A 10,935-nucleotide genomic window follows, 5' to 3' on the forward strand; every position below is an offset into this window, starting at 1 on the left:
AGAAACCAACTGCACTACGGACATACTTCATCAAAGACTGGTTTAGTCTCACAAAAGACAAGCAGCAAACATAGTCCTGAGATGTTTTGATGTTCAGAGTTTTTGCTGATTGCAACAGCTTTTTATGCACTGAAAAATCATTCATCATTCATCTGTCAAAGGTGGCAGTTGCAACTGAGTGCAAAGCGGCTGGGATGAGAATCAGTTCTTCCAAGTCTGAGACCATGGTCCTTGAATGGCAAAAGGTGGTTTGTTCTCTCCAGGTTGGAGAAGAGCTCTTGCCCCAAGTAGAGGAGACACACACATCAAAGGCAACCTTCCATCAAATTAAATGTTGACAGCTCTAGGTCAACGGTCACCTGCACCTTCAACCTAACCTTCACGGTCAAGGGCCATCAATGTCAAGGGTCACCTGCATTCTAACCCCTTAAAGTTAGAGGTTAGTCAAGTCAAAGGTTACCTGCACTCTAAACCCAAAAAAGTCCCATAAGTCAAAAAGCCATCCTGCTCGATCAGAGATAGGAGTCAGTTTATCGCAACTGTTTTTAGCCAGCAACTGTGCATCTGGTCCAAGGGGCTTACGTATGTCCTGGGGCTATATGCAGCAAAAAGGGCGGGGTTCATGCTCAATCCCAGGAGAACACTGGAGGTGCAGGTTAGGAGGGGGGGGTTGGGTTTCGAGCATGACCCCAGGAAGACACCGGTGTCAGGCTGCTTAATATGGTGGACCCACATGCACAGCTTCAGAGACCAGGAGGTAAGTAGGAGTCGGTTTATTGATCAGAACAATATCCAAAAACAACAGGCAGAGGTCGGTACACGGGAAGGCAATCAGCGTGTCACAGTCTCTGGCTCTGTTCCTTGTTTTATTTTGATTCCAGTTTCCATTTCCGGTTTATTTTGGTAGCACTCCCGGGTTCTGTTTCTGTCCCTGCTTTACTTCCTGTTTACCCGACGTCACAGCTGTTCCCTGTCAGTACCGGTCTTCATTACACACACCTGTTTAGAATCAGTGATCAAATCCCTGTATTTAACCACCACCTGTTTTCCTAGCTCTTGGCCAGATCGTTGTTCGTGTGTTACCGTTTTTCCCCAGTTCATTGTTCCTGTCCGGCCGTGTTTTCGTGTACCGTTTTTGACCACCGACCCTGAGCCTGCCTATCCCTGCCTGTCTTGTCCGCCCTGATCTTCTGCTCTGCACGTTACCGACCTTGTTTGCCTGCCTGACCACGCTTCTCCGCCTGACGACTCGGTATTGTTAATCCTGTCTTTCGTGTATGAACCTTGCCTGTCCCTGACGCTGTCTCTGCCTAACCTGGAATAAACCACGTTCTGATCACCGTCAACCTGTGTTTTGCTGTGCATTTGGGTCCTCATCCGAGCGTTCCTGACAGAACGATGTGGCCAGACTTGGACCCAGCCAGCATTCAGCCTCCGTCTAGGTCAGTGACTGTTTTTTGTTTCTAGTTTTGTTTTTTTGTTTTAGGCGGCGAGTCCCATTCACCCGCTGGGAGAATGGCGTTTGCATGCGCCGAGCTACCCAGCGATCTACGCCATTATTTTTCGATCCTCGCGGAGGATTACCGAAGGGCGCCCAACCCGGAAGCCCAGCGCAGCGCCGTGGAAGTGGCGGTGTGGACCCTAGAGGACGAGGACAGCGTGCTAGAATGCCCCAGTGTTCGTCACCTCTACGAGCAATTGTGCGCGCGGCTTGGGGAGTTAAGCAGCGCACTCCGCACCACACCCGCCTCCACGCCGTCCGCTGGGGCCACGCCAGCCTCGGTCGCACCGCTGATGGCTTCGGTTTCCTCCTCCCAGCCCCGTCGGACCGTCATGATTGCACCAGCCTGCCCAGCCCTGGGCAGGAAATATCAGAATAAGACCGGAAACATACATACTACAGTACATATATACATACATAAATTACTGTGGTGGAAATTTCCCTTGAGAGGCAGATAAGAGAGTTGTCTTTTGTGAGATTTATTTATAAAAATAAAGGAAAATAAGAATAATGGAAAGCAAATCAAAAACATGGATGTTGATTGTTCACATCAACAAACCAAAAACCAGCTGGGGAGATCAGTGCACACACCACGAAGGTGTGATGCAAAGAGCCCACGATCCTCAACTTGCTTCTGCCTTGTAACCCTTTTCTCTGGCTCTGGTGGAATCTCTCTCTGCACCAGTAGAATTGTTTGTGCCACTTTATCTCGCTGTGAGTGAGAATGTTTACATTCTCACTTCTGCATCATCGCTCTGTTTTCTGGGCGTGTCGCAAGCGAAGCTGCTCACCACACCTCTGTGCGGAAGCGCATACCTTTTTTGTTGTTTTTCTTTTTTTAAAATTGGCTTAATGGATACGAGCCACCGCACGGTTAGGATATATAGGTGGCAGTAGTGCGACATTGAGAATGCAATCCACCGCAATCCTCCACAGAAGAAGAAGACCCGCTACAGAACTGCACGACATTAGTCAGCTGGTTCGTAGCGTAGTAGAACCATACGTCTACGATCCCGAATCTGACCCTGAAGCTGAAGAGGAGGCTGTTGAAGTCACTACATTTTGGCTGATGCAAGATGTGTCTCATTGGTAATGTCGCATTTACTTTAAATTATTTGCTTTATGTAATTTGCAAAGCGACTAGCGGTTGCTAATGCGTATGCTAAATGGCGTGTGCAGCTTCAATATTCACAACACGACTTACCTGGAAAACTCTCGCTAATAGAAAATAGTACTTTAGCTTACATTATAAAAATAAAAAGTTCGAGAGCGTAGCTGAAATAATATAAATACATTTTACACTGTTTTTGTCTTATTTGTGGTGCTGCTCTGACATAATTTTATTTAAAAAATGTGCATTAATATTTAGAGCAATCACTGCATGACCTACCTGGGAACAAAAAGCATTGGTTCAAATTATATATTGACCTGACATATTTTTACTGCTTTTAATTATGTTATTGATCATTCTTGATAAATCTGACAGTAATATGTCTCTGTATCTGAAGTTGTTACAGGTATCTAATCTACAGAGGCTAGTGAGCTGGTGCTGAGGATTCCTGGGGTGAAAAATCTGAGTTGCCATCACTTCATGCTTGGGTTGTAGATGAAGGCAAAGTTTGTTGGAATAACTCCTTTACCATTTGAGTAAATATGTGTTTTTTGTGAGTGCAATACTCATTAAGAATTTTTTTTAATTTATATATAATAAGCTTTTTATTTATGGCCAGTTAAACTTTATAGCTTACCATATTAGAAAGAGAAAAACATGTAATTTCAATACTAAGATTTCCTGAATAAAAGTGTTTTCCCTTCAGAAACAGTTCAGTGAAATACGTAATAGTTAAAGCCAACTTTATTGTCAACAAAAAAATGCACTACTACTCCAAAGCTAGAACAAACTGTTACCTTCACACGCCAATGTGCAATGTATAGGTTATTGAGTTAATTAAGAAGTCTGGGTGTTTGAGGACAGAAGCTTTTGCTGCAGACGAAATGCATGGAAGTAGGGTAAACAGACCATGTTCTGGATAGGTGGTAAACTTGGTTATGTTGGAGATTTGTTTCTGCAGCAGGACAGCTATAGTTGTAGACAGAAGACTAGGGAGATGTGGTGATCCTTGTTCTCATCACTATTTGTAAGACTGAGCGGAAGCAGTCCTCTACCAGATGGAAGCTGTGGCTGTCCTCGCCATCACCTCATCAAAACAAAAGGTACTGCAATCAGAATTGTAGATTAGTGAAATGTTCATTATTATTTAGGTCAAAACCTTCCCTAATGTAACAATACACAATACCAGACAAAAACATTAAACCAAACAAGAGGAGAGGCCTGTGTGCTAAAACAACACATACAGTTGTTACAATTCAAATATAAAATCTAAACAGTATATACCAATTAAAATTGAAATCTTCTATTGCCTATCTTACTGTTAGTACATACAAACTTACATACCTTCACTCCTGAGCTGGGTAGCAGATGTCTGTGTACCAATAGTCTGCAGTGATTTCTCTGTTTGACAGCCTCCTTGCATGTGGGTAACTAGGATGTGTCCCCCTACAGTATAGAAAAGACAATGGTAAATTTACTGTAAATTGTATTGGTCCTACAAATATAATGGCTATGGTACAAGCTATAGGTAACTGACCAGATAAGCAGCAGTTATTGTAGAGATGTGAGCAATTAGCAACTAAGCTTGCAACACAACACAGTAATCATTCCAACCATTCATGTTAGAACTTGATAGAACAATGACAGAACCCCAAATCACAAGTTGATTTAGGCTGTGACACAGGACGGGGTAATAACAAAAATAATCTGCAATAAACTGCAATAATCATCTGCAGTTTCTTTTTGTAGCGATCGACCAGCTGTAGCTCTAAAGTGCAAAGGCCTAACGGCATGCTAACGGCTAACGCAACACACAAACAGGAGCGGCAGCACGTCAATAGGACAAAAGCTCGATCCACCGCTTCCTGCCTGTCGCCGATCAAAGGCCCATCGCTATTAGCTGTTCCCCACACAGGTGTGTGATTGCACCAACTCAGAGTAGCACATTTGAAAGGGACAAAGGCTCAGTTGACTCGCTGTAGCCGTTAGCAACGCTAGCGATTAGCTTGTCTCACATGTGGGTTACTGCATTTTAAACAGACTCAACTAACGTATTTAGATATCACAAGTATCAAGCACAAACTTACTACAGCGAACTAGATCCACCGCTCCCTGCCTGTCGCCGCTCGAAGGGCGATAACGATCAGCTGTTCCCCGCAGGTGTATGGGATTACAGAAAAAGGACAGACGCTAGACCCACTGCTCCCTGCCTGTAGACGCTCGATGCCGATAGCCATTAGCTTGTCTCACATGTGGGTTACTACATTTTAAACAAACCAACCAACATATTAAGTATCAAGCACGTACTGACTACAGCGAGCTAGACCCACCGCTCCCTGCCTGTAGCCGCTCGATGCCGATAGTCATTAGCTTTTCTCCACACAGGTGTGTGGCTGCAGGAGCCCACATGAGCACATTTGAAGGGGTCAAAGGCTCGGTCGACTGGCTGTAGCCGTTAGCATAGCTAGCTACTAACTTGCCTCACATAGGTTACTGCAATATAAACAGACAAATTAACATTAAAACATTATAAATATCAAGCATGTACCTACTTCAGTGAGGTGTTGACGGACTGTAGGAATAGATCCTTTTTTTCCAACAGGAGCCGTGAAACAAATCCAGCATTGTACGCACCCTCGTTTAAAATGCACATACGTATAAATGCTGAGGCAGTGTTTCTGGCACCGGTCCGTTAAAAATAAAAGTGACCCACAAAGTCCTCACATGTTGATCCCTTGGTAAAGTGAATAGACTTTGGTGTTGGTTAAAACACTGAAGAACTGAACTATTTCTATGGGAGGACTTGGCACGGCAGCGCCCGTGCTTGTCTGTTCACGGTGAGTGAGAGGGGGGAAATGGCGGAAGTCCAGTTTTGGTTCGGGATCATTGTGGGGGTGGTGGTTCAGAATTTGCAGGGAGGACTTCCTACATGTGTGACGACAACGGGGGAACGGTCTCAGAGTAGGACGAGGTCTCTCTCCATTGGATGAGAAAATTTAGGTTTTCAAAATGTGAAAAAAGGAGGAAATGCATTTCTACCGTGCTCAGTCTGTGTATATGTGACCCATAGAGTCATAGGAACGCTCCAAAATGTCTAAAAAGTGGATTTTGCATGTAATGACCCCTTTAATGTTCCCTGAATAGAGTGTGGTAGAAGAGATGTTAGGTCACCTTAAGGTTAAGTGGTAGCACTATAGATTTGGTCCAGTTAATAGAGTATTCTAAAAGTCCTGAGAATTCATCTGAGGCTGATAGTTGTAGGAAGAGACGTCTGTGGCTCCAGGAGAAACAGTAACACATCCAGAGCATATAATCTTATTTTATGATTTACTGATTTGGTCGATATTCTAGTAATTCCTTCATGCTGTATTATTGCCACGGCTAGAGGTTCAATAAATATTGCAAATAGTGATGGAGAAAGTGGGCAGCCCTGTCTTGTCCCTCTACTCAGATTAAACCTTGGTGAGATCTGGTTGTTTGTTCTGACTGCGGCGTTTGCTGAGCTGTATTTGTGTAATATTTGGATCCAGTCTATAAATGATTTCCCAATGCTGAATTTGTGCAGAGTGGCTAAAAGAAACTTCCAGTTTACTCTATCGAAAGCTTTTTCAGCATCTAAGGAGTCGAATGTTGACTCTAGTTTATGGGTGGTGACATAATCAATTAAGTTGATTAATCTGTTCATATTGTTTGTTGACTGTCTACCTTTTAATGAAGACTGTTTGATCAGAGTGAATTATATATGGAGTGATTTTTTCTAATCTTCTAGCAAGTGCTTTACATACAATTTTTAGATCTACATTTATTAGAAATTGTGTCACGGCGCCCTAGGTAGCGGACCCACATGCACGGCGGAGACAAAGATTGGTGATGAAAAAGGTTTAATAGTACTCGTAGTCAGGCAGGCAAGGGTCGATACACAATTGAAGCAGTAGCGGCACAGGCAAGGATCAGACAGTCGGTGGTCAGGAGGCAGGCTTAGGTCAGACTTATGGCAAGGCAGGATCAAAGGTGAGGCAGGAGGCAAGGTCAGGGAAAGCAGGGTCATTCACAGAGCAAGCTACGAAATACAATGCTGGAATGCTGGCTAGTACACACAGACAATATGGCAACTGGGCAGGTCTAGAGCTGGTGCTTAAATACAGAGGGATGATGACTAGATAGGTAGCAGGTGAGTTGATTAGAACCGGAAATAAAGCTGGCTGGAACTAACAATGACTGAGACAGGAAGTGGCAAGAACATAAAACCGGAAATAACCCAAAACAGTGAGTCCATGACAAATTGGTAACTTGATGGAAGCGTAGGGTCTTTTCCTGGTTTTTGGAGCAGGCATATGAAGGCAGAATTCATATTTGTGGGTAATAAATGCTGTTGTTTAATTTCAGCTACCATTTTGTAAAAGCTGGGTGCCAGCATGGACCAGAACTCCTTATAAAATTCAGTTGGGAATCCATCTGGTCCTGGAGCTTTTTTATTGGGCATCTCCTGCAGAGCTTTATGTAGTTCTGCCAAAGATAACAATGAGTCTAGAGTTGTGAATTGTTCTTCCTTTAGCTTTGGCAGTTCTAGTTTATTCAGAAACTCCTCTATGGCTGAGGTGGATGGATCTATTTGGAACATATATAACTCTTGGTAAAAGGTTTTAAAATATCATTTATTTCATGGGGATCATGAGTAATATTCCCTTGCCTATTAGTTATTGAATGGATGATTTGTTTCTCTTTATTATTTTTTAATTGGTTAGCTAAAAATTTACCACATTTGTTAGCCTGGTCAAAGTTCTCCCAGCGTAACTGATCTTTCTGAAACTGAGTTTTGCAATCAATTATATTATTTAATTTCAGCTTTGGATTCTTTAGATCTTCTAGGACTTCATTGGTTGAAGAGACAGCATATTTCTCTAGAGAGTTTATTTTTTGCTCTAATTCTTATTCAAGTAGCATGTCCTTTTTTTCTTGTGTGATGAATATGAAATTATTCTACCATAGCATAACTGCCTTCCCTGTCTCCCAAAGAACACAGGGTGAGGTTTCTGGTGTATCGTTGATTTCTATAAAGGTTGCCCATTCTCTCCTGACATAACTGCTGAAGTCTTTATCATTGAATAATGATGTATTAAACCTCCAATTCCTGGTTGATGGTGTGACTGTCTTAATCAACGAAATGGACATTAGAGACATCTTGTAAGACTGAGTTATTTTCTAAAATATAATCTATACAGGAGTGAGAGTGGTGAACTGGCGAGAAAAAGGTATATTCCCTGGATGTAGGATGAAGAGAACGCCATGTGTCACAGAGACCGAAGTCATCCATGTACTATTTTAAGGTCTGTACTGATTGCCAGTTCCTGTTGCTCACAGCTTTGCTTAGCCTGTCCAACTCTGGGTTAAATACTAAATTAAAGTCCCTTCCTACTATAAGTTTGGAGCCAGAGTGAGCAGAAAGTGATGTGAAGAAGCTGTAGTATATTTATGTATCATATTATATATTATTATATATAATATGATATGACTGTTCCATAACCCTTGCATTTTGGCAGAGTCGTTGTCTAAGGAATGTCTGGGATACACTCCAGGAAACAGACATATACTTTTGAGTAAACACTTATTGTTGGCCAGTGGTATCAGGCCAGAAATTAGAACGAAACCAGATATCTAGCTGACGTAGGATCAGGGTCTATAAGCCTGTGCCTCAGCCTTAGAGGGGCAGAGCCCCACGGACCGATGGACGACTTGCTGTCTGGGACGTTGGGGTTCTCAGGCTTCACACACTCCACACCGCTCCTCTGTCCTTTCTTCCTTGCTGGTAATATTATGTCACCACTTGTAATAAATTTAAGATGCATCTGTTTAAACGTTAACTAGTGGTGGTTTGAGTTTTTCCATTTCAATCTGGCAGCTGTAAATTTACTACACTGTGAAAGAAAGAGGGGTCGTCAACATTAGGGCCATACAGATTTGCTATGCAATATTGTTATTGTATGTTTCCTATCAAGATATTAATGATTATATATCTCCCTTCTGGTTCTGCAATGGTATCGTTATGAGTAAGTTTAATCTTTTTATTTATCAGGATTGCGACCCCTCTTTGTTTAGAATTGTAATTGGCTAAGTAAGCATGTGGAAACTCTTTTGATGCCAGAGTGTAATCTATAGTTTTGGGAATATGAGTTTCCTGTAGTACAGCAATGTCTGCTTGTAGGGTTTTCAGATAATTAAATATTTTAAATCGTTTCTCCTTCTTATTGATTCCAGTTCCAGGTGTGTGGCTAACCTTAAGTACCTGTGTATTCTGAGTTGTGTGTTATCTATGTATGTGCACGTGTTTCCCCTGTGCAGTAGATGTTTGTGTGTGGCTGCTGGAGAGCTACATAGCTGGCTGACTACGTGGGAGAAGAATAGAGAAAAGAAGGATGTAAACAGTGTGGAGTGAAAGTAGGTGAAGGAAAAAGAGTAAAGGGAAGGAAAATTAAAGTGAAAGGAAAGTGAGTGATTAAGCATGATGGGCGCTTTGCAAAGAGAGTGAGTGAGTAAGTGACATTAGAATGACAAAAAAACATTTACATGAAACATCTGCGAGAGAACAAGTTTGAATATTGGATGTAAAGTTATAACACTTAGTTGCATTGCATCTATTATTTTTCAACAAACCTTTTATATTAAACCATTTTTGTTACATACCACCTGCTAGTACAGCCACGGAGTTGCTTCCCGGTCCCGGTAGAGCTCTCCGTTGACGTACAGTTTGTCTACGCTGATGACAGCCCTGCAGCCTTCTGCCATGAACTTTTTTTGCCTGAACAGTCGGCGGCGGCAGTCAAGGATCTCCTTGGGGAACTGGTCGTTGAAGCTGTAGTCGGTTCACATCAGCTGTCTGCCTCTGTCTCTTAACCAGTTCCTTCTGCTTAAAGTCATGAAACTTGGCAACGATGGGTCGGGGGCGCTGGCCATCCGGTCGTCTTCCTCCAAGTCGGTGGTAACAATGAAACGCCATGTTGTCCACTACGTTTCGGCCGCTAGCTGAGCCACATCCTCCGTCAGGGACTGCACCGTTCCCTTCAGGGCCTCGTTCTCGGTGGCGAGAGAAACCACCTGCTGCTGGCTGAATTCCAGGAATTTGTGGGGCCATAAACTCTTTTCCACTAGCGCCAGACGTGCGCCAAAGCTTGTTATTTTTTTTTTCTATGGACTCCAGGACGCCTTTAATGTTTTTGTCCGCCAAGCTAGCTTCAGGTGACTCAGACAGACGGGATCTTTTGTTTGTAGCGGTGTCCTTTTTCCCCATTATCAGACGCTCAAAGCACTCGTCAATGTACTCGAAACTTTCTTCGGTGTTATCCAAAATGGTAAGATGGTTGATTGTTTTCCATAGAATGTAGTAGTTATTTATATATTTAAATTGGCGGATAGTTTGTCGCACTGTTGTTTACTGCCGGTGTCGCTCCGCCTTGTTGAATTTCTCATGCTGTTCTCGCAGAGTCTCGCGTTCTCGCACAGCATCGCCTTCTCTCACAGCATTGTCTGTTCAAATTTTAGTTTGTTTGCGTACAAAAAACAATTACGAACCACCTAGCTAGCGCCTCTTGCTCTGTGCTGCTAAAAAGTAAGCACTACGCTTTGCCAATAACAGAAGAAGAAGCGATTTGGCCTGCACTATATAAAACGAATCATATATTAAAAGCAACAACAATACGCAATGTCTTAACAATAAACCACAATAACCAGGTCTATCACATGCTACTCAGTGGTTTGCACAGTCTGGTACAGAAAGGCATTTCCTGGATCCTCGCATGCAGCTCTATTGGGTTTAAACCAGTGTCTGTTGCAGAGTACGTCTCCAAGGAAAGCAGATGTAGCTCACTCTGCTGTTTCTCTTTTCCTTGTTTTCCTTTGCTGAAGACGTGGCATTTCATCGTGCTCATCTGCTCCGAGTAAGACAGTCAGATGGCCAGCACCCACGACCCATCGTTGCCAAGTTTCATGACTTTGAGCAGAAGGAACTGGTTAAGAGCAGACAGCTGAAGGGAACTGACTACAGCGTCAACGATCAGTTCCCCAAGGAGATCCTCGACCGCTGCCGCCGACTGTTCCCCGTCCATAAAGAGTTCATGGCAGAAGGCTGCAGGGCTGTCATCAGCGTTTGTGGCTGTCCGATATTTGTGCAGACTGCTGGGTCCAAAACTACAGCAAAGGACCAAACGAAGCCATGTTCTCACCTTGCCACAGATAGTATGTGTAACTCTGCGATTCTTTGCAAGTGGCATGTTTCTTTATTCAGTTGGAGACCCCGAGAACCTCAATAAAGTTTGCCGCACAATAAGAA

General features: G+C 43.2%; 1 long non-coding RNA gene across 1 annotated transcript; it reads left to right on the top strand.

Moving 5' to 3' along the window:
- The first annotated feature begins 695 nt into the window (after window positions 1–695).
- Window positions 696–10,935, top strand: LOC129603746 (uncharacterized). The gene is made up of 3 exons (XR_008693964.1): window positions 696–2,590; window positions 3,010–3,715; window positions 10,512–10,935. It is a non-coding gene; the product is annotated as an uncharacterized LOC129603746 (long non-coding RNA).

This window comes from Betta splendens, chromosome 1, assembly GCF_900634795.4.
Source record: "Betta splendens chromosome 1, fBetSpl5.4, whole genome shotgun sequence".
NCBI lineage: Eukaryota > Metazoa > Chordata > Actinopteri > Anabantiformes > Osphronemidae > Betta > Betta splendens.